Here is a 23,754-nt window from a genome sequence, read left to right as displayed (position 1 = left end):
TCGTCAGCTCATTGCAGAGTAATGAGTCTCGTTTGTTTGCCCGTTTACAATCAAATTAGCCAACAATTTTGTCCAAATCCGGCAGTGCCCGAGCTACGTTGATTTCACATGTCTTATCTGGTCCCGATCGAGATTCAGATGATTTGATCCGAAAATCGTCTATGAACAAGTAATCAAAAATAGAAAAACACGAAAAGAGGTGCAACACAAGGACTTCCCAGGGGGTCGCCCATCCTGGGAAGTCCTCGTGTCGTGACCTTTTACGTAAATTATAGCTAAAACAGTCGAAATAATTTTTTTTTATGAGTTAACCGTCTCTAGAGTTATCTGCGTGATACCTTTCCGCACCGAACCGGCTCACGACAACAAAAATCTATAAATGTTCCCAGAAAATAGAAAAAAAATAAGAAGAAGAAAATAGCGAATGTAAAGCTATTATTTTGCCTGGGATACGATAAAATAGAACTGGAATCGAATTTCAAACTTCCTAAACATATTTATTGAGGAAACGGAAGCTTAACAGAAGCGGAAAATCGCAAATTAGAGGGTCTTAGAGAAGGAATTCGGCTAAAATCTCGTCAGCTCATTGCTGAGTAACGAGTCTCGTTTGTTAGCACGTTTACCATAAAATTAGCCTACAATTTTGTCCAAATCCGGCAAGGCCCGAGCTACGTTTATTTCACATGTCTTATCAGGTCCCGATCGAGATTCAGATGATTTGAGCCGAAAATCATCTGTCAACAAGTAATCGAAAATAGAAAAACACGTAAATGGGTGCAACACGAGGACATCCCAAGGGGTCACCCATCCTAGTACTGCTCTCGACCAAACACGCTTAACTTCGGAGTTCTGATGGGATCCAGTGCATTAGTGCTGGTATGATCGAACCCGACATTGAGTGGGACGTTTATTCTTATATCCCTCGAGTACGTGTGGAGCTGGCGGCGATGGACAACACGCGGCACTGCTCTCGCAAAATCAGAACCAAGAAGTTAAGCGTTTTGGCGCGATGGCAGAGCTAGGATGGGTGACTTTCCTGGGAAGTCCTCGTGTCGCGACTGTTTACGTAAATTATAGCTAAAACAGTCGAAATATTTGTTTTTAATGAGTTAACCGTCTCCGGAGTAATCTGCGTCATACCCTTCCGCACAGAACCGGCTCACGACAACTAAAATCGCTAAATGTTCCCAGAAAATAGAAAAAAAATAAGATGAAGAAAATAGCGAATATAAAGCTATTATTATGCCTAGGATACGATAAAATGGAACCGGAATCGAATTTCGGACTTCCTAAGCGGATTTCTCGAGGAAACGGAAGCTCAAAAGAAGCGGAAAATCGCAAATTAGAGTCTCTTAAAGAAGGAATTCGGCTAAAATCTCGCCAGCTCATTGCAAAGCAATGAGTCTCGTTCGTTTGCCCGTTTACAATCAAATTAGGCTACAATTTTGTCCAAATCTGGCAGTGTCCGAGCTACGTTGATTTCACATGGCTTATCTGGTCCCGATCGAGATTCAGATGATTTGAGCCGAAAATCGTCTGTCAATAAGTAATCAAAAATAGAAAAACACGAAGAGGGGTGCAACACGAGGACTTCCCAGGGATCACCCATCCTAGTACTGCTCTCGCCCAAGCACGCTTAACTTCGAAGTTCTGATGGGATCCGGTGCATTAGTGCTGGTATGAACGCACCCAACATTGAGTGGGATGTTTATTCTTATATCCCACGAGTACGTGTGAAGCGGGCGGCGATTGACAATAGAACCATGAAGTTAAGCTTTCTGGCGCGATGGCAGAGCTAGGATGGGTGACCTCCCTGGGAAGTCCTCGTGTCGCGACCGTTTACGTAAATTATGGTTAAAACAGTCGAAATAATTTTTTTAATGAGTTAGCCGTCTCCGGAGTAATCTGCGCCATACCCTTCCGCACAGAACCATTTCACGACAACAAAAATCGTTAAATGTTCCCAGAAAACTGAAAAAAATAAGAAGAAGAAAATAGCGAATGTAAAGCTATTATTATGCCTAAGATACGATAAAATGGAACCGGAATCGAATTTCGGACTTCTAAACGGATTTCTAGAGAAACAAAAGCTTAACAGAAGCTGAAAATCGCAAATTAAAAGCTCTCGATCGAGATTCAGATGATTTGAGCCGAAAATCGTCTGTCAACAGGTAATCAAAAATAGAAAAACACGAAAAGGGGTGCAACACGAGGACTTCCCAGGGGGTCACCCATCCTAGTACAGCTCTCGCCCAAGCACGTTTAACTTCGGAGTTCTAATGGGATCCGGTGCATTAGTACTGATATGATCGAACCCGACATTGAGTGGGACGTTTATTCTTATATCCCTCGAGTACGTGTGGCGCGGGCGGCGATCGACAACACGCGGCACTGCTCTCGCCCAATCAGAACCATGAAGTTAAGCATTCTAGCGTGATGGCAGAGCTAGGATGGGTGACCTCCCTGGGAAGTCCGCGTGTCACGACCGTTTACGTAAATTATGGCTAAAACAGTCGAAATAATTGTTTTTAATGAGTTAACCATCTCCGAAGTAATCTGCGTCATACCCTTCCGCACAGAACCGGCTCATGAGAACAAAAATCGCTAAATGTTCCCAGAAAAAAGAAAAAAAAATAAAAAGAAGAAAATAGCGAATGTAAAGATATTATTATGCCTGTGATGCGATAAAATGGAACCGGAATCGAATTTCGAACTTCCTAAGCGGATTTCTCGAGGAAACGGAAGCTTAACAGATGCGGAAAATCGCAAATTAGAGTGTCTTAGAGAAGGAATTCAGCTAAATTCTCGCCAGCTCATAGCGGAGTAATGAGTCTCGTTCGTTTGACCGTTTACAATCAAATTAGGCTACAATTTTGTCCAAATCCAGCAGTGCCTGAGCTACGTTGATTTCACATGTCTTATCTGGTCCCGATCGAGATTCAGATAATTTTAGTAGAAAATTGTCTGTCAACATGCAATCAAAAATAGAAAAAATGAAAAGGGGTGCAACAAGAGGACTTCCCAGGGGGTCACCCATCCTCGTACTGCTCTTTCCCAAGCACGTTTAACTTCGGAGTTCTGATGGGATTCGGTGCATTAGTGCAAGTATGATCGCACCCGAAATTGAGTAGGATGTTTATTCTTATATCCCTTGAGTACGTGTGGAGCGGACGTCGATGGACAACACGCGGCACTGCTCTCGCCCAATCAGAACCATGTAGTTAAGTGTTCTGGCACGATGGCAGAGCTAGGATGGGTGAACCTCCCTGGGAAGTCCTCGTGTCGCGACCGTTTACGTAAATTATAGCTAAAATAGTCGAAATAATTGTTTTTAATGAGTTAACCGTCTCCGGCAGTGCCCGAGCTACGTTGATTTCACATGTCTTATCTGGTCACGATCGAGATTCAGACGATTTGAGCCGAAAATCGTCTGTCAACAAGTAATCAAAACAGAAAAACACGAAAAGGGGTGCAACACGAGGACTTCCCAGGGGGTCACCCATCCTAGTACAGCTCTCGTCCAAGCACGCTTAACTTTGGAGTTCTGATGGGATCCGGTGCATTACTGCTGGTATGATCGAACCCGACATTGAGTGGGACGTTTATTCTTATATCCCTCGAGTACGTGTGGAGCTGGCGGCGATGGACAACACGCGGCACTGCTCTCGCCCAATCAGAACCATGAATTTAAGCGTTCTGGCGCGATGACAGAGCTAGGATGGGTGACCTCCCTTGGAAGTCCTTGTGTCGCGACCGTTTACATAATTATAGTTAAAACAGTCGAAATAATTGTTTTTAATGAGTTTACCGTCTCCGGAGTAATCTGCGTCATACCTTTCCGCACAGAACCGGCTCACGACAACAAAAATTGCTAAATGTTCCCCGAAAATAGAAAAAAAATAAGAAGAAGAAAATAGCGAATGTAAAGCTATTATTATGCCTGGGATACGATAAAATGGAACCGGAATCGAATTTCGGACTTCCTAAGCGGATTTCTCGAGGAAACAGAAGCTTAACAGAAGCGGAAAATCGCAAATTAGAGGGTCTTAGAGAAGTAATTCGGCTAAAATCTCGCCAGCTCATTGCGGAGTAATGAGTCTCGTTCGTTTGCCCGTTTACAATAAAATTAGGCTACAATTTTGTCCAAATCAGGCAGTGCCCGAGCTACGTTGATTTCACATGTCTTATCTGGTCCCGATCGAGATTCAGATTATTTGAGCCGAAAATCGTTTGTCAACAAGTAATCAAAAATAGAAAAACACGAAAAGGGGTGCAACACGAGGACTTCCCAGGGGGTCACCCATCCTAGTATTGCTCTCGCCCAAGCACTCTTAACTTCGGAGTCCTGATGGGATCCGGTGCATTAGTTCTGGTATGATCGCACCAGAGATTGAGTGGTATGTTTATTCTTATATCCCTCGAGTACGTGTGGCGCGGGCGGCGATGGACAACACGCGGCATTTCTCTTGCCCAATCAAAACCAAGAAGTTAAGCGTTCTGGCGCGATGGCAGAGCTAGGATGGGTGACCTCCCTGGGAAATCCTCGTGTCTCGACCGTTTACGTAAATTATAGCTAAAAAAGTCGAAATAATTGTTTTTAATGAGTTAATCGTCTCCGGAGTAATCTGCGTCATACCCTTCCGCACAGAACCGACTCACGACAACAAAAATCGGTAAATGTTCCCAAAAAATTGAAAAAAAAATAAGAAGAAAAAAATAGCGAATGTAAAGCTATTATTATGCCGGGGATACGATAAAATGGAACCAAAATCGAATTTCGGACTTCCTAAACGGATTTCTCGAGTAAACGGAAGCTTAACAGAAGCGGAAAATCTCAAATTAGAGGGTTTTAGAGAAGGAATTTGGCTAAATCTCGCCAGCTCATTGCGGAGTAATGAGTCTCGTTCATTTGTCCGTTTACAATCAAATTAGGCTACAATTTTGTCCAAATCCGGCAATGCCCTTGCTACATTGATTTCGCATGTCTTATCTGGTCCCGATATAGATTCAGATGATTTAGCAGAAAATTGTCTGTCAACAAGTAATCAAAAATAGAAAAACACGAAAAGGGGTGCAACACGAGGACTTCCCAGGGGGTCATCCATCCTAGTACTGCTCTCGCCCAAGCACGCTTAACTTCGGAGTTCTGATGGGATCCGTTCCATTAGAGCTGGTATGATCGCACCTGACATTGAGTGGGATGTTTATTCTTATATCTCTCGAGTACGTGTGGCGCGGGCAGCGATGGACAACACGCGGCACTGCTCTCGCCCAATCAGAACCATGAAGTTAAGCGTTCTGGCGCGATGGCAGAGCAAGGATGGGTGACCTCCCTGGGAAGTCCTCGTGTTGCGATCGTTTAAGTAAATTATGGATAAAACAGTCGAAATAATTGTTTTTAAAGAGTTAACCGTCTTCGGAGTAATCTGCGTCATACCCTTCCGCACAGAACCGGCTCACGACAACAAAAATCGCTAAATGTTCCCAGAAAATAGAAAAAAAAATAAGAATAAGAAAATAGCGAATGTAAAGCTATTATTATGCCTGGGATACGATAAAATGAAACCGGAATCGAATTTCGGACTTCCTAAGCGGATTTCTCGAGGAAACGGAACCTTAACAGAAGCGTAAAATCGCAAATTTGAGGGTCTTAGAGAAGTAATTCGGCTAAAATCTCTCCAGCTCATTGCGGAGTAATGAGTCTCGTTCGTTTGCCCGTTTACCATCAAATTTAGCTACAATTTTGTCCAAATCCGGCAAAGCCCGAGCTAGGTTGATTTCACATGACTTATCTTGTCCCGATCGAGATTCAGATGATTTGAGCCGAAAATCGTCTGTAACCAAGTAATTAAAAATAGAAAAACACCAAAAGCTGTGCAACACAAAGACTTCCCAGGGGTCAGCCATACTAGTACTGCTCTCGCCCAAGCACGCTTAACTTCAGAGTCCTGATGGGATCTAGTGCATTAGTTCTTTTATGATCGCACCCGACATTGAGTGGGATGTTTATTCTTAAATCCATCGAGTACATGTGGCGCGGGCGGCGATGGACAACACGCGGCACTGCTCTCGCCCAATTAGAACCATGAAGTTAAGCGTTCTTGCGCGATGGTAGAGCTAGGATGGGTGACCTCCCTGGGAATTCCTCGTGTCGCGACCGTTTACGTAAATTATAGCTAAAACAATCTAAATAATTGTTTTTAATGAGTTAACCGTTTCCGGAGTAATCTGCGTCATACCCTTCCGCACAGAACCGGCTCACGACAACAAAAATCGCTAAATGTTCCCAGAAAATAGAAAAAAAATAAGATGAAGAAAAGAGCGAATGTAAAGCTATTATTATGCCTGGGATACGATAAAATGGAACCGGAATCGAATTTTGAACTTTCTAAATGGATTTCTCGAGGAAACAGAAGCTTAACAGAAGCGGAAAACCGCAAATTCGAGGGTCTTAGAAATAGAATTCGGCTAAAATCTCGCCAGCTCATTGCGGAGTAATGAGTCTCGTTCGTTTGCCCGTTTACAATCAAATTTAGCTACAATTTTGTCCAAATACGGCAATGCCCGAGCTAGGTTGATTTCACATGACTTATCTTGTCCCGATCGAGATTCAGATGATTTGAGCCGAAAATCGTCTGTCAACAAGTAATCAAAAATAGAAAAACACGAAAAGGGGTGCAACACGAAGACTTCCCAGGGGGTCACCCATACTAGTACTGCTCTCGCCCAAGCACGCTTAACTTCAGAGTTAAGCGTTCTGGCGCGATGGCAGAGCTAGGATGGGTGACCTCCCTGGCAGTCCTCGTGTCGCGACCGTTTACATAAATTTTGATTAAAACAGTCGAAATAATTATTTTTAATGAGTTAACCGACTCCGGAGTAATCTGCGTCATACCCTTCCGCACAGAACCGGCTCACGACAATAAAAATCTCTAATGTTCCCAGAAAATAAAAAAAATAAGAAAAAGAAAATAGCGAATGTAAAGCTATTTTTATGCCTGTGATACGATAAAATGGAACCAGAATCTAATTTTGGACTTCCTAAATGGATTTCTCGAGGAAACAGAAGTTTAACAGAAGCGGAAAATCGCAAATTAGAGGGTCTTAGAAAAAGAATTTGGCTAAAATCTCGCCAGCTCATTGCGGAGTAATGAGTCTCTTTCGTTTGCCCGTTTACAATCAAATTATGCTACAATTTTGTCCAAATCCGGCAATGCCCGAGCTAGGTTGATTTCACAAGACTTATCTTGTCCCGATCGAGATTCAGATGATTTGAGCCGAAAATCGTCTGTCAACAAGTAATCAAAAATAGAAAAACACGAAAAGGGGTGCAACACGAGGACTTCTCAGGGCGTCACCCATTCTAGTACTGCTCTCGCCCAAGCACGCTTAACTTCGGAGTTCTCATGGGATTCGGTGCATTATTGCTGGTATGATCACACCCGACATTTAGTGGGATGTTTATTTTTATATCCCTCGAGTACGTGTTGCGCGGGCGGCGATGGACAACACGCGGAACTGCTCTCGTCCAATCAGAACCATGAAGTTAAGCGTTCTGGCGTGATGGCAGAGCTAGGATGGGTGACCTCCCTGGGAAAATCCTCGTGTCGTGACCGTGTACGTAAATTACAGCTAAAACAGTCGAAATAATTGTTTTTAATGAGTTAACCGTCTCTGGAGTAATCTGCGTCATACCTTTCCGCACAGAACCGGCTCACGACAACAAAAATCGCTAATGTTCCAAGAAAATATAAAAAAAATAAGATGAAGAAAAGAGCGAATGTAAAGCTATTATTATGCTTGGGATACGATAAAATGGAACCGGAATCGAATTTCTGACTTCCTAAACGGATTTCTCGAGGAAAAACGGAAGCTTAACCGAAGCGGAAAATCGCAAATTAGAGGGTCTTAGAGAAGGAATTCGGCTAAAATCTCGCCAGCTCATTGCGAAGTAATGAGAATCGTTCTTTTGCCCGTTTACAATCAAATTAGGCAACAATTTTGTCCAAATCCGGCAGTGCCCGAGCTACGTTGATTTCACATGTCTTATCTGGTCACGATCGAGATTCGGATGATTTGAGCCGAAAATCGTCTGTCAAGAGGTAATCAAAAATAGAAAAACACGAAAAGGCGTGCAACACGGGGACTTCCCATGGGGTCGGGGTCACTCATCCTAGTACTGGTCTCGCCCAAGAACGCTTAACTTTGGAGTTCAGATGGGATCCGTTGCTTTAGTGCTGGTATGATCGCACCCGACATTGAGTGGGATGTTTATTCTTATATCCCTCGAGTACGTGTGGCGCAGGCGGCGATGGACAACACGCGGCACTGCTCTCGCCCAATCAGAAATATGAAGTTAACCGTTCTGGCGCGATGGCAGAGTTAGGATGGGTGACCTCCCTGGGAAGTCCTAGTGTCGCGACCGTTTACGTAAAGTATGGATAAAACAGTCGAAATAATTTCTTTTAATGAGTTAACCGTCTCCGGAGTAATTTTTGTTATACCCTTCTACACAGAACCGGCTCACGACAACAAAAATCGCTAAATGTTCCCAGAAAATAGAAAAAAATAAGAAGAAGAAAATGGCAAATGTAAAGCTATTATTATACCTGGGATACGATAAAATGGAACCGAAATCGAATTTCGGACTTCCTAAACGGATTTCTCGAGGAAACGGAAGCTTAACGGAAGCGGAAAATCGCAAATTAAAGGGTCTTGGAGAAGGAATTCGGCTAAAATCTCGCCAGCTCATTGCGGAGTAATGAGTCTCGTTCGTTTGCCCGTTTACAAAGTGCCCGAGCTACGTTGATTTTACATCACTTATCTGGCCCGATCGAGATTCAGATGATTTGAGCCGAGAATCGTCTCTCAACAAATAATCAAAAATAGAAAAACATGAAAAGGGGTGCAACACGAGAACTTCCTAGGGGGTCACCCATCCTAGTACTACTCTCCCCAAGCACGCTTAACTTCTAAGTTCTGATGGGATCAGGTGCATTAGTGCTGTTATGATCGCACCCGACATTGTGTGGGATGTTTATTGTTATATCCCTCGAGTACGTGTGGCGCGGGCGGCGATGGACAACACGCGGCACTGTTCTCGCCTAATCAGAACCATGAAGTTAAGCGTTCTGGCGCGATGGCAAAGCTAGGACGGGTGACATCCCTAGGAAGTCCTCGTGTCGCGACCGTTTTCGTAAATTATGGATAAAACAGTCGAAATAATTGTTTTTAACGAGTTAACCGTTTCCGGAGTAATCGGCATCATACCCTTCCGCACAGAACCGGCTCACGACAAAAAAAATCGCTAAATGTTCCCAGAAAATAGAAAAAAAAATAAGAAGAAGTAAATAGCGAATGTAAGGCTATTATTATGCCTGGGATACGATAAAATGGATCCAGAATCGAATTTCGGACTTCCTAAGCGGATTTCTCGAGGAAACAGAAGCTTAACAGAAGCGGAAAATCTCAAATTAGAGGGTCTTAGAAAATTAATTCGGCTAAAATCTCGCAAGCTCATTGCGGAGTAATGAGTTTCGTTCGTTTGCCCGTTTACAATCAAATTAGGCTACAATTTTGTCCAAATCCGGCAGTGCTCGAGCTACGTTGATTTCACATGTCTTATCTGGTTCCGATCGAGATTCAGATGATTTGAGCCGAAAATCGTCTGTCAACAAGTAATCAAAGATAGAAAAACACGAAAAGAGTTGCAACATGAGGACTTCCAAGAGGGTCAACCATCCCAGTACTGCTCTCGCCCAAGCACGCTTAACTTCGGAGTTCTGATTGGATCCGGTGCATTAGTGCTGGTATGATCGCACCCGACATTGAGTGGGATGTTTATTCTTATATCCCTTGAGTACGTGTGGCGCGGGCGCCGATGGACAACACGCGGCATTGCTCTCGCCCAATCAGAACCATGAAGTTAAGCGTTCTGGCTTGATGGCAGAGCTAAGATGGGTGACCTACTTGGGAAGTCCTCGTGTCGCGACCGTTTATGTAAATTATAGCTAAAACAGTCGAAATAATTGCTTTTAGTGAGTAAACCGTCTCCTGAGTAATCTACGTCATACCCTTCCGCACATAACCGGCTCACTACAACAAAAATCGCTAAATGTTCCCAGTAAATAGGAAAAAATTAAGAAGAAGAAAATAGCGAATGTAAAGCTATTATTATGCCTGGGATACGATAAAATTAAACCGGAATCGAATTTCGGACTTCCTAAGCGGATTTCTCGAGGAAACGAAAGCTTAACAGAAGCGAAAAATCGCAAATTAGAGGGTCTTAGAGAAGGAATTCGGCTAAAATCTTGCCAGCTCATTGCGGGGTAATGAGTCTCCTTCGTTTGCCCGTTTACAATCAAATTAGCCTACAATTTTGTCTAAATCCGGCAGTTCCCGAGATATGTTGATTTCACATGTCTTATCTGGTCCCGATCGAGATTCAGATGATTTGAGCCGAAAATCGTCTGTCAACAAGTAATCAAAAATAGAAAAACACGAAAAAGGGTGCAAAACGTGGACTACCCAGGGGTCACCCATCCTAGTACTGCTATCGCCCAAGCACGCTTAACTTCGAAGTTCTGATGGGATCCGGTGCATAAGTGCTGGTATGATCGCACCCGACATTGAGTGGGATGTTTATTCTTATATCCCTCGAGTACGTGTGGTGCGGGCGGCGATGGACAACACGCGGCACTGATCTCGCTCAATCAGAACTAGGAAGTTAAGCGTTCTGGCGCGATGGAAGAGCTAGGATGGGTGACATCCATGGGAAGTCCTCGTGTCGCGACCGTTTACGGAAATTATAGCGAAAAAAGTCGAAATAATTCTTTTTAATGAGTTAACCGTCTCCGGAGTAATCTGCGTCATATCCTTCCACACAGAACCAGCTCACGACAACAAAAATCGCTAAATGTTCCCATAAAATAGAAAAAAAATAAGAAGAAAATAGCTAATGTAAAGCTATTATTATGCCTGGGATACGAAAAAATTGAACCGAAATCGAATTTCGGACTTCCTAAACGGATTTATCGAGGAAACGGAAGCTTAACAGAAGCGAAATATCGCATATTAAAGGGTCTTAGAGAAGGAATTCGGCTAAAATCTCACCCGCTCATTGCGGAGTAAAGAGTCTCGTTCGTTTGCCCGTTTACAATCAAATTAGGCTACAATTTTGTCCAAATCCGGCAGTGCCCGAGCTACGTTGATTTCACATGACTTAACTGGTCCCGATCGAGATTCAGATGATTTGAGCTGAACATCGTCTGTCAACGAGTAATCAAAACCATGAAGTTAAGCGTTCTGGCGCGATGGCAGAGCTAGGATGGGTGACCTCCCTGGGAAGTCCTCGTGTCGCGACCGTTTTCGTAAATTATGGATAAAACAGTCGAAATAATTGTTTTTAATGAGTTAACCATCTCCGGCGTAATCTACTTCATACCCTTCCACACAGAACCGGCTCACAACAACAAAAATCGCGAAATGTTCCAAGAAAATAGAAAAAAAATTAAGAAGAAGAAAATAGCGAATGTAAAGCTATTATTATGCCTGGGATATGATTAAAATGGAACCGAAATCGAATTTCGAACTTCCTAAGCGGATTTCTCGAGGAAACGGAAGCTTAACAAAAGCGGAAAATCGCAAATTAGAGGGTCTTAGAGAAGGAATTCGGCTAAAATCTCGCCAGCTCATTTCGGAGTAATGAGTCTCGTTTGTTTGCCCGTTTACAATCAAATTAGGCTACAATTTTGTCCAAATCTGGCAGTGCCCGAGCTACGTTGATTTCACATGTCTTATCTGGTCCCGATCGAGATTCAGATGATTTGAGCCGAAAATCGTCTGTCAACAAGTAATGAAAACCATGAAGTTAAGCGTTCTGGCGCGATGGCAGAGTTAGGATGGGTGACCTCCCTGGGAAGTCCTCGTGTCGCGACCGTTTACGTAAATTATGGATAAAACAGTCAAAATAATTGTTTTTAATGAGTTAACCATCTCCGGAGTAATCTACGTCATGCCCTTCCGCACAAAACCGGCTCACGAAAACAAAACTCGCTAAATGTTTCCAGAAAATAGAAAAAAAAAATAAGAAGAAGAAAATAGCGAATGTAAAGCTATTATTATGCTTGGGATACGATAAAATGGAACCGGAATCAAATTTCGGACTTCCTAAACGGATTTTTCGAGGAAACAGAAGCTTAACAGAAGCGGAAAATCGTAAATTAGAGGGATTTAGAGAAGAAATTCGGCTAAAATCTTGCCAGCTCATTGCGATGTAATGAGTCTCGTTCGTTTGCCCGTTTACAATCAAATTAGCCTACAATTTTTTCCAAATCCGGCAGTGCCCGAGCTACGTTGATTTCACTTGTCTTATCTGGTCCTGATCGAGATTCAGATGATTTGAGCCGAAAATCGTCTGTCAACAAGTAATCAAAAATAGAAAAACACGAAAAGGGGTGCAAAACGTGGACTTTCAAGGGGGTCACCCATCCTAGTACTGCTCTCGACCAAGCACACTTAACATCAAAGTTCTGATGGGATCCGGTGCATTAGTGCTGGTATGATCACACCCGACAATGAGTAGGGTGTTTATTCTTATATCTCTCGAGAACGTGTAGAGCGGGCGGCGATGGACAACACGAGGCACTGCTCTCGCCCAATCAGAACCATGAAGTTAAGCGTTCTGGCGCGATGGCAGAGCTAGGATGGGTGACCTCCCTGGGAAGTCCTCGTGTCGTGACCATTTACGTAAATTATGGATAAAACAATCGAAATAATTGTTTTTAATGTGTTAATCGTCTCTGGAGTAATCTACGTCATACCCTTCCGCACAGAAACGGCTCACGAATACAAAAATCTCTAAATTTTCCCAGAAAATAGAAAAAAAAATAAGAAGAAGAAAATAGCGAATGTAAAGCTATTATTATGCCTGTGATACGATAAAATGGAACCGGAATCGAATTTCGAACTTCCTAAGCGGATTTCTCGAGGAAACGGAAGCTTAACAAAAGCGGAAAATCGCAAATTAGAGGGTCTTAGAGAAGGAATTCGGCTAAAATCTCGCCAGCTCATTGCGGAGTAATGAGTCTCGTTTGTTTGCCCGTTTACAATCAAATTAGGCTACAATTTTGTCCAAATCTGGCAGTGCCCGAGCTACGTTGATTTCACATGTCTTATCTGGTCCCGATCGAGATTCAGATGATTTGAGCCGAAAATCGTCTGTCAACAAGTAATGAAAACCATGAAGTTAAGCGTTCTGGCGCGATGACAGAGTTAGGATGGGTGACCTCCCTGGGAAGTCCTCGTGTCGCGACCGTTTACGTAAATTATGGATAAAACAGTCAAAATAATTGTTTTTAATGAGTTAACCATCTCCGGAGTAATCTACGTCATGCCCTTCCGCACAAAACCGGCTCACGAAAACAAAACTCGCTAAATGTTCCCAGAAAATAGAAAAAAAAATAAGAAGAAGAAAATAGCGAATGTAAAGCTATTATTATGCTTGGGATACGATAAAATGGAACCGGAATCAAATTTCGGACTTCCTAAACGGATTTTTCGAGGAAACAGAAGCTTAACAGAAGCGGAAAATCGTAAATTAGAGGGATTTAGAGAAGAAATTCGGCTAAAATCTTGCCAGCTCATTGCGATGTAATGAGTCTCGTTCGTTTGCCCGTTTACAATCAAATTAGCCTACAATTTTTTCCAAATCCGGCAGTGCTCGAGCTACGTTGATTTCACTTGTCTTATCTGGTCCTGATCAAAATTCAGATGATTTGAGCCGAAAATCGTCTGTCAACAAGTAATCAAAATTAGAAAAACACGAAAAGGGGTGCAAAACGTGGACTTCCCAGGGGGTCAACCATCCTAGTACTGCTCTCGCCCAAGCACGATTAACTTCGGAGTTCTGATGGGATCCGGCGCATTAGTGCTGGTATGATCGCACATGACATTGAGTGGGATGTTTATTCTTATATCCCTCGAGTACGTGTGGAGCGGGCGGCGATGGACAACACGAGGCACTGCTCTCGCCCAATCAAAACTATGAAGTTAAGCGTTCTGGCGCGATGGCAGAGCTAGGATGGGTGACCTCCCTGAGAAGTCCTCGTGTCGCGATCGTTTACGTAAATTATGGATAAAACAGTCGAAATAATTGTTTTTAATGAGTTAACCGTCTCCGGAGTAATCTACGTCATGCCCTTCCGCACAGAACCGGCTCACGACAACAAAAATCGCTAAATGTTCTCAGAAAATAGAAAAAAAAAAGAAGAAGAAAATAGCGAATGTAAAGTTATTATTATGCTTGGGATTCGATAAAATAGAACCGGAATCGAATTTCGAACTTCCTAAGCGGATTTCTCGAGGAAACGGAAGCTTAAACGAAGCAGAAAATCGCAAATTAGAGGATCTTAGAGAAGGAATTCGGCTAAAATCTCGCTAGCTCATTGCGGAGTAATGAGACTCGTTCGTTTGCCCGTTTACAATCAAAATAGGCTACAATTTTGTCCAAATCCGGCAGTGCCCGAGCTACGTTGATTTCACATGTCTTGTCTGGTCCCGATCGAGATTCAGATGATTTGAGGCGAAAGTCGTCTGTCAACAAGTAATCAAAAATAGAAAAACACGAAAAGGGGTGCAACACGAGGACTTCGCAGGGGGTCACCCATCCTATTACTGCTCTCGTCCAAGCACGCTTTACTTCGGAGTTCTGATGGGATCCGGTGCATTAGTGCTGTTATGATCGCACCCGACATTGAGTGGGATGTTTATTCGTATATCCCTCGAGTACGGGTGGAGCGGGCGGCGATGGACAACATGCGGCACTGCTCTCGCCAAATCAGAACCATGAAGTTAAGCGTTCTGGCGCGACGGTAGAGCTAGGATGGGTGACCTCCGTGGGAAGTCCTCGTGTCGCGATCGTTTACGTAAATTATGGCTAAAACAGTAGAAATAATTGTTTTTAATGAGTTAACCATCTCCGGAGTAATCTGCGTCATACCCTTCCGCACAGAACCGGCTCACGACAACAAAAATCATTAAATGTTCCCTGAAAATAAAAAAAAATAATAATAATAGGAAAATAGCGAATGTAACTCTATTATTTTGCCTGGGATACGATAAAATGAAACCGGAAATGAATTTTGGACTTCGTAAGCGTATATATCGAGGAAACAGAAGCTTAATAGAAGCGGAAAATCGCAAATTAGAAGGTCTTAGAGAAGAAATTCGGCTAAAATCTCGCCAGCTCATAGCGGAGTAATGAGTCTCGTTCGTTTGCCCGTTTAAATCTAATTAGGCTACAATTTTGTCCAAATCCGGCAGTGCCCGAGCTACGTTGATTCACACGTCTTATCTGGTCACGATCGAGATTCAGATGATTTGAGCCGAAAATCGTCTGTCAAGAAGTAATCAAAAATAGAAAAACATGAAAAGGGGTGCCACACGAGGACTTCCCAGGGGGTCCATCACCCATTCTAGTACTGCTCTCGCCCAAGCACGCTTAACTTCGGAGTTCTGATGGAATCCGGTGCATTAGTGCTGGTATGATCGCACCCGAAATTGAGTGGGATGTTTATTCTTATATTCCTCGTGTACGTGTGGAGCGGGCGACGATGGACAACACGCTACACTGCTCTCGCCCAATCAGAACCATGAAGTTAAGCGTTCTGGCGCGATGGCAGAGCTAGGATGGGTGACCTCCCTGGGAAGTCCTCGTGTCGCGATCGTTTACGTGAATTATGGATAAAACATTCGAAATAATTGTTTTTAATGAGTTAACCGTCTCCGGAGTAATCTGCGTCATACCCCTCGCACAGAACCGGCTCACGACAACAAAAATCACTATATGTTCCAAGAAAATAGAAAAAATAATTAAGAAGAATAAAATAGCGAATGTAAAGCTATTATTATTCCTAGGATACGATAAAATGGAACCGGAATCGAATTTCGAACTTCCTAAGCGATTTTCTCGAGGAAACGGAAGTTTAACAGAAGCGGAAAATCGCAAATTAAAGGGTCTTAGAGAAGGAATTCGGCTAAAATCTTTCCAACTCATTGCGGAGTAATGAGTCTCGTTCGTTTGCCCGTTTACAATCAAATTAGGCTACTATTTTGTCCAAATCCGGCAGTGCCCGAGCTACGTTGATTTCACATGTCTTATCTGGTCCCGATCGAGATTCAGATTATTTGAGCCGAAAATCATCTGTCAACAAGTAATCAAAAATAGAAAAACACGAAAAGGGGTGCAACACGAGGACTTCCCAGGGGTCACCCATCCTAGTACTGCTCTCGCCCAAGCACGCTTTACTTCGGAGTTCTGATGGGATCAGGTGCGTTAGTGCTGGTATGATTGCACCCGACATTGAGTGGGATGCTTATTCTTATATCCCTCGAGTACGTGTGGAGCGGGCGACGATGGACAACACGCGGCACTGCTCTCGCCCAATAAGAACCATGAAGTTAAGAATTCTGGCGCGACGACAGAGCTAGGATGGGTGACCTCCTTGGGAAGTCCTCGTGTCGCGACTTTTACGTAAATTATGGATAAAACAACCGAAATAATTGTTTTAAATGAGTTAACCGTCTCCGGAGTAATCTACGTCATACCCTTCCGCACAGAACCGGCTCACGACAACAAAAATCGCTAAATGTTCCCAGAAAATAGGAAAAAAATAAGAAGAAGAAAATAGCGAATGTAAAGCTATTATTATGCCTGGGATACGATAAAATTGAACCGCAAGCTTAACAGAAGCGGAAAATCGCAAATTAGAGGGTTTTAGAGAAGGAATTCGGCTAAAATCTCGCCAGCTCATTGCGGAGTAATTTGTCTCGTTCGTTTGCCCGTTTACAATCAAATTAGGCTACAATTTTGTCCAAATCAGGCAGTGCTCGAGCTACGTTGATTTCACATGTCGTATCTGGTCCCGATCGAGATTCAGATGATTTTAGCCGAAAATCGTCTGTCAACAAGTAATCAAAAATTGAAAAACACGAAAAGGGGTGCAACACGAGGACTTCCCAGGGGTCACCCATCCTAATACTGCTCTCGTCCAAGCACGCTTTACTTCGGAGTTCTGATCGGATCCGGTGCATTAGTGCTGGTATGATCGCACCCTACATTGAGTTGGATTTTTATTCTTATATCCCTTGAGTACGTGTGGAGCGGGCGGCGATGGACAACACGCGGAACTGCTCTCGCCCAAATGGAACCATGAAGTTAAACGTTCTGGAGCGATGGCCGAGCTAGGATGGGTGACCTCCTTGGGAAGTCCTCGTGTCACGACCATTTAAGTAAATTATGGATAAAACAGTCGAAATAATTCTTTTTAATGAGTTAACCGTCTCCGGAGTAATCTGCGTCATACCCCTCGCACAGAACCGGCTCACGACAACAAAAATCGATAATTGTTCCCAGAAATTAGAAAAAAATAAGAAGAAGAAAATAGCGAATGTAAAGCTATTATTATGCATGGGATACGATAAAATGGAACCGGAATCGAATATCGGACTTCCTAAACGGATTTCTCGAGGAAACGGAAGCTTAACAGAAGCGGAAAATTGCAAATTAGAGGGTCTTAGAGAATGAATTCGGCTAAAATCTCGCCAGCTCATTGCGGAGTAAGGAGTCTCGTTCGTTTGCCCGTTTACAATCAAATTAGGCTACAATTTTTTCCAAATTCGGCAGTGGCCCGAGTTACGTTGATTTCACATGTCTTATCTGGTCCCGATCGAGATTCAGAGGATTTGAGCCGAAAATCGTTTGTCAACAAGTAATAAAAAAAGAAAAACACGAAAACGGGTGCAACACGAGGAGTTCCTAGGGGGTCACCCATCCTAGTACTGCTCTCGCCAAGCACGCTTTACTTCGGAATTCTGATGGGATCCGGTGCATTAGTGCTGGTATGATCGCACCCGACATTGAGTGGGATGTTTATTCTTATATCCCTCGAGTACGTGTGGAGCGGGCGACGATGGACAACACGCGGCACTGCTCTCGCCCAATCAAAACCATGAAGTTAAGCATTCTGGCGCGATGGCAGAGCGAGGATGGGTGACCTCCCTGGGATGTTCTTGTGTCGCGACCGTTTACGTAAATTATGGCTAAAACCGTAGAAATAATTGTTTTTAATGATTTAACAGTCTCCGGAGTAATCTGGGTCATACCCTTCCGCACAGAACCGGCTCACAACAACAAAAATCGCTAAATGTTCCCGGAAAATAGAAAAATAATAAGAAGAATAAAATAGCGAATGTAAAGCTATTATTATTCCTTTGATACAATAAAATGGAACCGGAATCGAATTTCGGACTTCCTAAGCGAATTTCTCGATGAAACGGAAGCTTAAAAGAAGCGGAAAATCGCAAATTAAGGGTCTTAGAGAAGGAATTCGGCTAAAATCTCGCCAGCTCATTGCGGAGTAATTAGTCTCGTTCGTTTGCCCTGTTACAATCAAATTAGGCTACAATTTTGTCCAAATCCGGCAGTGCCCGAGCTATGTTGATTTCACATGTCTTATCTGGTCCCGATCGAGATTCAAATGATTTGAGCCGAAAATCGTCTGTCAACAAGTAATCAAAAATAGAAAAACACGAAAAGGGGTGCAACACGAGGACTTCGCAGGGGGTCACCCATCCTCTTACTGCTCTCGCCCAAGCACGCTTTACTTCGGTGTTCTGATGGGATCCGGAGCATTAGTGCTGGTATGATTGCACCCGACATTGAGTGGGATGTTTATTCTTATATCCCTCGAGTACGTGTGGAGCGGGCGGCGATGGACATCATGCGGCACTGCTCTCGCCCAATCAGAACCATGAAGTTAAGCGTTCTGGCGCGATGGCAGAGCTAGGATGGGTGACCTCCGTGGGAAGTACTCGTGTCGCGATCGTTTACGTAAATTATGGCTAAACAGTTGAAATAATTGTTTTTAATGAGTTAACCATCTCCGGAGTAATCTGCGTCATACCCTTCCGCACAGAACCGGCTCACGACAACAAAAATCATTAAATGTTCCCAGAAAATTGAAAAAAAAATAAGAATAAGAAAATAGCGAATGTAAATCTATTATTATGCCTGGGATACGATAAAATGAAACCGGAAATGAATTTTGGACTATGTAAGCGGATTTTTCGAGGAAACGGAAGCTTAACAGAAGCGGAAAATCGCAAATTAGAGGGTCTTAGAGAAGGAATTCGGCTAAAATCTCGCCAGCTCATTGCGGAATAATGAGTCTCGTTCGTTTGCCCATTTACAATCTAATTAGGCTACAATTTTGTCCAAATCCGGCAGTGCCCGAGCTACATTGATTTCACATGTCTTATCTGATCACGATCGAGATTCAGATGATTTGATCCCAAAATCGTCTGTCATCAAGTAATCAGAAATAGAAAAACACGAAAAGGGGTGCAACACGAGGACTTTCCAGGGGGTCACCCATCCTAGTTCTGCTCTCGCCCGAGCACGCTTAACTTCGGAGTTCTGATGAGATCCGGTGAATTAGTGCTGGTATGATCGCACCCGACATTGAGTCGGATGTTTATTCTTATATCCCTCGCGTACGTGTGGAGCGGACGGCGATGGACAACACGCGGCACTGCTCTCGCCCAATCAGAACCATGAAGTTAAGCGTTCTGGCGCGATGGCAGAGCTAGGATGGGTGACCTCCCTGGGAGGTCTTCGTGTCGCGATCGTTTACGTAAATTATGGATAAAACAGTCGACATAATTGTTTTTAATGAGTTAACCGTCTCCGGAGTAATCTGCGTCATACCCTTCCGAACAAAACCGGTTCGCGACAACAAAAATCGCTAAATGTTCCCAGAAAATAGGAAAAAAATAAGAAGAAGAAAATAGCGAATGTAGAGCTATTATTATGTCTGGGATACGATAAAATGGAACCGAAATCGAATTTCGAACTTCCTAAGAGGATTTCTCGAGGAAACGGAAGCTTAACAGAAGTGGAAAATCGCAAATTAGAGGGTCTTAGAGAAGGAATTCGACTAAAATCTCGTCAGCTCATTGCAGAGTAATGAATCTCCTTCGTTTGCTAGTTTACAATCAAATTAGGCTGCAATTTTTTCCAAATCCTGCAGTGCCCGAGCTACGTTGATTTCACATGTCTTATCTGGTCCCGATCGAGATTCAGATGATTTGAGCCGAAAATCGTCTGTCAACAAGTAATCAAAATAGAAAAACACGAAAAGAGGTGCAACACAAGGACTTCCCAGGGGTCACCCATCCTAGTACTGCTCTCGCCCAAGCACGCTTAATTTCGGAGTTATGATGGGATCCGATTCATTAGTACTGGTATGATCGCACCCGACGTTGAGTGGGATGTTTATTCTTATATCCCTCGCGTACGTGTGTGGCGGGCGGCGATGGACAACACGCGGCACTGCTCTCGCCCAATCAGAACCATGAAGTTAAGCGTTCTGGCGCGATGGCACAGCTAGGATGGGTGACATCCCTAGGAAGTCCTCGTGTCGCGACCATTTTCGTAAATTATGGATAAAACAGTCGAAATAATTGTCTTTAACGAGTTAACCGTTTCCGGAGTAATCGGCGTCATACCCTTCCGCACAGAACCGGCTCACGACAACAAAAATCGTTAAATGTTCCCAGAAAATAGGAAAAAAATAAGAAGAAGAAAATAGCGAATGTAAAGCTTTTATTATGCCTGGGATACGATAAAGTGGAACCTAAATCGAGTTTCGGACTTTCTAAGCAGATTTCTCGAGGAAACGGAAGCTTAATAGAAGCGGAAAATCTCAAATTAGAGGGTCTTAGAGAAGGAATTTGGCTAAAATCTCGCAAGCTCATTGCGGAGTAATGAGTTTCGTTCGTTTGCCCGTTTACAATCTAAATAGGCTACAATTTTGTCCAAATCCGGCAGTGCCCGAGCTAGGTTGATTTCATATGTCTTATCTGGTCACGATCGAGATTCAGATGATTTGAGCCAAAAATATTCTGTCAACAAGTATTCAAAAATAGAAAAACACGAAAAGGGGTGCAACACGATGACTTCCCAGGGGGTCACACATCCTAGTACTGCTCTCGCCCAAGCACGCTCAACTTCGGAGTTCTGATGGGATCCAGTGCATTAGTGCTGGTATGATCGCACCCGACATTGAGTGGGATGTTTATTCTTATATCCTTCGAGTATGTGTGGAGCGGGCGACGATGGACAACACGCGGCACTGCTCTCGTCCAATCAGAACCATGAAGTTAAGAGTTCTGGTGCGATGGCAGAGCTAGGATGGGTGACCTCCCTGGGAAGTCCTCGTGTAGCGATCGTTTACGTAAATTATAGATAAAACATTCTAAATAATTGTTTTTAATGAGTTAATCGTATCCGGAGTAATCTGGGTCATACCCTTCCGCACAGAACCGGCTCACGACAACAAAAATCGCTAAATGTCCCCAGAAAATAGGAAAAAAATAAGAAGAAGAAAATGGCGAATGTAAAGCTTTTATTATGCCTGAGATACGATAAAGTGGAACCGAAATCGAATTTCGAACTTCCTAAGCGGATTTCTCGAGAAAACAAAAGCTTAACAGAAATGGAAAATCGTAAATTTGAGGGCCTTAGAGAAGGAATTTGGCTAAAATCTCGCAAGCTCATTACAGAGTAATGAGTTTCATTCGTTTGCCCGTTTACAATCTAATTTGGCTACAATTTTGTCCAAATCCGGCAGTGCCCGAGCTAGGCTGATTTCACATGTCTTATATGGTCACGATTGAGATTCAGATGATTTGAGCCGAAAATCGTCTGTCAACAAGTATTCAAAAATAGAAAAACACGAAAAGGGGTGCAACACGAAGACTTCTCAGGGGGTCACACATCCTAGTACTGCTCTCGCCGAAGCACGCTTAACTTCGGAGTTCTGATGGGATCCAGTGCATTAGTGCTAGTATGATCGCACCCGAGATTAAGTGGGATGTTTATTCTTATATCCTTCGAGTATGTGTGGAGCGGGCGGCGATGGACAACACGCGGCACTGCTCTCGTCCAATCAGAACTATGAAGTTAAGCGTTCTGGCGCGATGGCAGAGCTAGGATCGGTGACCTCCCTGGGAAGACCTCGTGTCGCGACCGTTTACGTAAATTATGGATAAAACATTCGAAATAATTGTTTTTAATGAGTTAACCGTCTCCGGAGTAATCTGGGTCATATCCTTCCGCACAGAACCGGCTCACGACAACAAAAATCGATAAATGTTCCAGAAAATAGGAAAAAAATAAGAAGAAGAAAATAGCGAATGTAAAGCTTTTATTATGCTTGGGGTACGATAAAGTGGAACCGAAATCGAATTTCGAACTTGCTAAGCGGATTTCTCGAGGAAACGGAAGCTTAACAGAAGCGGAAAATCGCAAATTAGAAAGTCTTAGAGAAGGAATTCGGCTAAAATCTTGCCAGCTCATTGTGGAGTAATGAGTCTCGTTCGTTTGCCCATTTACAATCTAATTAGGCTACAATTTTGTCCAAATCCGGCAGTCCCCGAGCTACGTTGATTTCACGTGTCTTATTTGGTCGCGATCGAGATTCAGATGATTTGAGCCAAAAATCGTCTGTCAACAAGTAATCAAAATTAGAAAAACACGAAAAGATTGCAACACGAAGACTTCCCAGGGGGTCACACATCCTAGTACTGCTCTCGCCCAAGCACGCTTAACTTCGGAGTTCTGATGGGATCCAGTGCATTTGTGCTGGTATGATTGCACCCGACATTGAGTGGGATGTTTATTCTTATATCCTTCGAGTATGTGTGGAGCGGGCGGCGAGGGACAACACGCGGCACTGCTCTCGTCCAATCAGAACCACGAAGTTAAGCGTTCTGACGCGATGGCAGAGCTAAGATGGGTGACCTCTCTGTGAAGTCCTCGTGTCGCGACTGTTTACGTAAATTATGGATAAAAAATTCGAAATAATTGTTTTTAATGAGTTAACCGTCTCCGGAGTAATCTACGTAATACCCTTCTGCACAGAACCGGCTCACGACAACAAAAATCGCTAAATGTTCCCAGAAAATAAGAAAAAAGTAAGAAGAAGAAAATAGCGAATGTAAAGTTTTTATTATGTCTGGGATATGATAAAGTGGAACCGAAATCGAAATTCTAACTTACTAAGCGGATTTCTCGAGGAAACGGAAGCTTAACAGAAGCGGAAAATATCAAATTAGAGGGTCTTAGAGAAGAAATTCGGCTAAAATCTCTCCATCTCATTGCGGAGTAATGAGCCTCGTTCGTTTGCCCGTTTACAATCAAATTAGGCTACAATTTTGTCGAAATCCGCAGTGCCCGAGCTACGTTGATTTCACATGTCTTATATGGTCACGATTTAGATTCAGATGATTTGAGCCGAAAATAGTCTGTCAACAAGTAATCAAAAATAGAAAAACACGAAAAGGGGTGCAACACGAGGACTTCCCAGGGGGTCACCCATCCTAGTAATGCTCTCGCCCAAGCACGCTTAACTTCGGAATTCTGATGGGATCCGGTGAATTAGTGCTGGTATGATCGCACCGGACATTGAGTGGATGTTTATTCTTATATCCCAAGAGTACGTGTGGAGAAGGCGACGATGGACAACACGCGGCACTGCTCTCGCCCAATCAGAACCATGAAGTTAAGCGTTCTGGCGCAATGGCAGAGCTAGGATGGGTGACCTCCATGGGAAGTCCTCGTGTCGCGATCGTTTACGTAAATTATGGATAAAACAGTCGAAATAATTATTTTTAATGAGTTAACCATCTCCGGAG

General features: G+C 43.4%; 25 non-coding genes and 2 pseudogenes across 25 annotated transcripts; all 27 read right to left on the bottom strand.

Moving 5' to 3' along the window:
* Positions 1-771: 771 nt before the first annotated feature.
* On the bottom strand, positions 772-890 carry LOC142508674 (5S ribosomal RNA). Its single transcript, XR_012806878.1, has one exon. It is a non-coding gene; the product is annotated as a 5S ribosomal RNA (ribosomal RNA).
* Positions 891-1,573: 683 nt separating this feature from the next.
* Positions 1,574-1,691, bottom strand: LOC142515880 (5S ribosomal RNA). Its single transcript, XR_012811700.1, has one exon. It is a non-coding gene; the product is annotated as a 5S ribosomal RNA (ribosomal RNA).
* A 507-nt stretch (positions 1,692-2,198) lies between these two features.
* Positions 2,199-2,317, bottom strand: LOC142516853 (5S ribosomal RNA). Its single transcript, XR_012812624.1, has one exon. It is a non-coding gene; the product is annotated as a 5S ribosomal RNA (ribosomal RNA).
* A 683-nt stretch (positions 2,318-3,000) lies between these two features.
* Positions 3,001-3,119, bottom strand: LOC142507674 (5S ribosomal RNA). The gene has a single exon (XR_012805925.1). It is a non-coding gene; the product is annotated as a 5S ribosomal RNA (ribosomal RNA).
* Positions 3,120-3,466: 347 nt separating this feature from the next.
* Positions 3,467-3,585, bottom strand: LOC142506691 (5S ribosomal RNA). Its single transcript, XR_012804974.1, has one exon. It is a non-coding gene; the product is annotated as a 5S ribosomal RNA (ribosomal RNA).
* A 682-nt stretch (positions 3,586-4,267) lies between these two features.
* Positions 4,268-4,386, bottom strand: LOC142515324 (5S ribosomal RNA). Its single transcript, XR_012811177.1, has one exon. It is a non-coding gene; the product is annotated as a 5S ribosomal RNA (ribosomal RNA).
* Positions 4,387-5,068: 682 nt separating this feature from the next.
* LOC142506808 (5S ribosomal RNA) lies at positions 5,069-5,187 on the bottom strand. Its single transcript, XR_012805085.1, has one exon. It is a non-coding gene; the product is annotated as a 5S ribosomal RNA (ribosomal RNA).
* Positions 5,188-5,871: 684 nt separating this feature from the next.
* On the bottom strand, positions 5,872-5,989 carry LOC142512731 (5S ribosomal RNA; annotated as a pseudogene).
* Positions 5,990-7,325: 1,336 nt separating this feature from the next.
* Positions 7,326-7,444, bottom strand: LOC142508521 (5S ribosomal RNA). The gene has a single exon (XR_012806730.1). It is a non-coding gene; the product is annotated as a 5S ribosomal RNA (ribosomal RNA).
* A 685-nt stretch (positions 7,445-8,129) lies between these two features.
* Positions 8,130-8,254, bottom strand: LOC142511801 (5S ribosomal RNA; annotated as a pseudogene).
* A 648-nt stretch (positions 8,255-8,902) lies between these two features.
* Positions 8,903-9,020, bottom strand: LOC142507844 (5S ribosomal RNA). The gene has a single exon (XR_012806086.1). It is a non-coding gene; the product is annotated as a 5S ribosomal RNA (ribosomal RNA).
* Positions 9,021-9,704: 684 nt separating this feature from the next.
* On the bottom strand, positions 9,705-9,823 carry LOC142508624 (5S ribosomal RNA). Its single transcript, XR_012806831.1, has one exon. It is a non-coding gene; the product is annotated as a 5S ribosomal RNA (ribosomal RNA).
* A 683-nt stretch (positions 9,824-10,506) lies between these two features.
* Positions 10,507-10,624, bottom strand: LOC142508528 (5S ribosomal RNA). The gene has a single exon (XR_012806737.1). It is a non-coding gene; the product is annotated as a 5S ribosomal RNA (ribosomal RNA).
* A 1,828-nt stretch (positions 10,625-12,452) lies between these two features.
* On the bottom strand, positions 12,453-12,571 carry LOC142510023 (5S ribosomal RNA). The gene has a single exon (XR_012808164.1). It is a non-coding gene; the product is annotated as a 5S ribosomal RNA (ribosomal RNA).
* Positions 12,572-13,828: 1,257 nt separating this feature from the next.
* On the bottom strand, positions 13,829-13,947 carry LOC142516570 (5S ribosomal RNA). The gene has a single exon (XR_012812357.1). It is a non-coding gene; the product is annotated as a 5S ribosomal RNA (ribosomal RNA).
* Positions 13,948-14,629: 682 nt separating this feature from the next.
* On the bottom strand, positions 14,630-14,748 carry LOC142506405 (5S ribosomal RNA). Its single transcript, XR_012804699.1, has one exon. It is a non-coding gene; the product is annotated as a 5S ribosomal RNA (ribosomal RNA).
* A 683-nt stretch (positions 14,749-15,431) lies between these two features.
* Positions 15,432-15,554, bottom strand: LOC142506927 (5S ribosomal RNA). The gene has a single exon (XR_012805199.1). It is a non-coding gene; the product is annotated as a 5S ribosomal RNA (ribosomal RNA).
* Positions 15,555-16,238: 684 nt separating this feature from the next.
* On the bottom strand, positions 16,239-16,356 carry LOC142515464 (5S ribosomal RNA). The gene has a single exon (XR_012811309.1). It is a non-coding gene; the product is annotated as a 5S ribosomal RNA (ribosomal RNA).
* A 639-nt stretch (positions 16,357-16,995) lies between these two features.
* Positions 16,996-17,113, bottom strand: LOC142517351 (5S ribosomal RNA). The gene has a single exon (XR_012813100.1). It is a non-coding gene; the product is annotated as a 5S ribosomal RNA (ribosomal RNA).
* Positions 17,114-17,794: 681 nt separating this feature from the next.
* LOC142507909 (5S ribosomal RNA) lies at positions 17,795-17,912 on the bottom strand. The gene has a single exon (XR_012806147.1). It is a non-coding gene; the product is annotated as a 5S ribosomal RNA (ribosomal RNA).
* Positions 17,913-18,594: 682 nt separating this feature from the next.
* On the bottom strand, positions 18,595-18,713 carry LOC142517136 (5S ribosomal RNA). The gene has a single exon (XR_012812894.1). It is a non-coding gene; the product is annotated as a 5S ribosomal RNA (ribosomal RNA).
* Positions 18,714-19,396: 683 nt separating this feature from the next.
* LOC142517006 (5S ribosomal RNA) lies at positions 19,397-19,515 on the bottom strand. Its single transcript, XR_012812770.1, has one exon. It is a non-coding gene; the product is annotated as a 5S ribosomal RNA (ribosomal RNA).
* Positions 19,516-20,197: 682 nt separating this feature from the next.
* On the bottom strand, positions 20,198-20,315 carry LOC142510187 (5S ribosomal RNA). Its single transcript, XR_012808313.1, has one exon. It is a non-coding gene; the product is annotated as a 5S ribosomal RNA (ribosomal RNA).
* Positions 20,316-20,998: 683 nt separating this feature from the next.
* LOC142506828 (5S ribosomal RNA) lies at positions 20,999-21,117 on the bottom strand. Its single transcript, XR_012805104.1, has one exon. It is a non-coding gene; the product is annotated as a 5S ribosomal RNA (ribosomal RNA).
* Positions 21,118-21,800: 683 nt separating this feature from the next.
* Positions 21,801-21,919, bottom strand: LOC142506349 (5S ribosomal RNA). The gene has a single exon (XR_012804643.1). It is a non-coding gene; the product is annotated as a 5S ribosomal RNA (ribosomal RNA).
* A 681-nt stretch (positions 21,920-22,600) lies between these two features.
* On the bottom strand, positions 22,601-22,719 carry LOC142517387 (5S ribosomal RNA). The gene has a single exon (XR_012813136.1). It is a non-coding gene; the product is annotated as a 5S ribosomal RNA (ribosomal RNA).
* Positions 22,720-23,401: 682 nt separating this feature from the next.
* On the bottom strand, positions 23,402-23,520 carry LOC142516140 (5S ribosomal RNA). Its single transcript, XR_012811951.1, has one exon. It is a non-coding gene; the product is annotated as a 5S ribosomal RNA (ribosomal RNA).
* Positions 23,521-23,754: the final 234 nt, after the last annotated feature.

Source organism: Primulina tabacum, chromosome 10 (assembly GCF_025594145.1).
Source record: "Primulina tabacum isolate GXHZ01 chromosome 10, ASM2559414v2, whole genome shotgun sequence".
Lineage (NCBI taxonomy): Eukaryota > Viridiplantae > Streptophyta > Magnoliopsida > Lamiales > Gesneriaceae > Primulina > Primulina tabacum.
The sequence above is the reverse complement of the archived record's forward strand: the minus strand, read 5'-3'. Positions and strand labels throughout refer to the sequence as shown.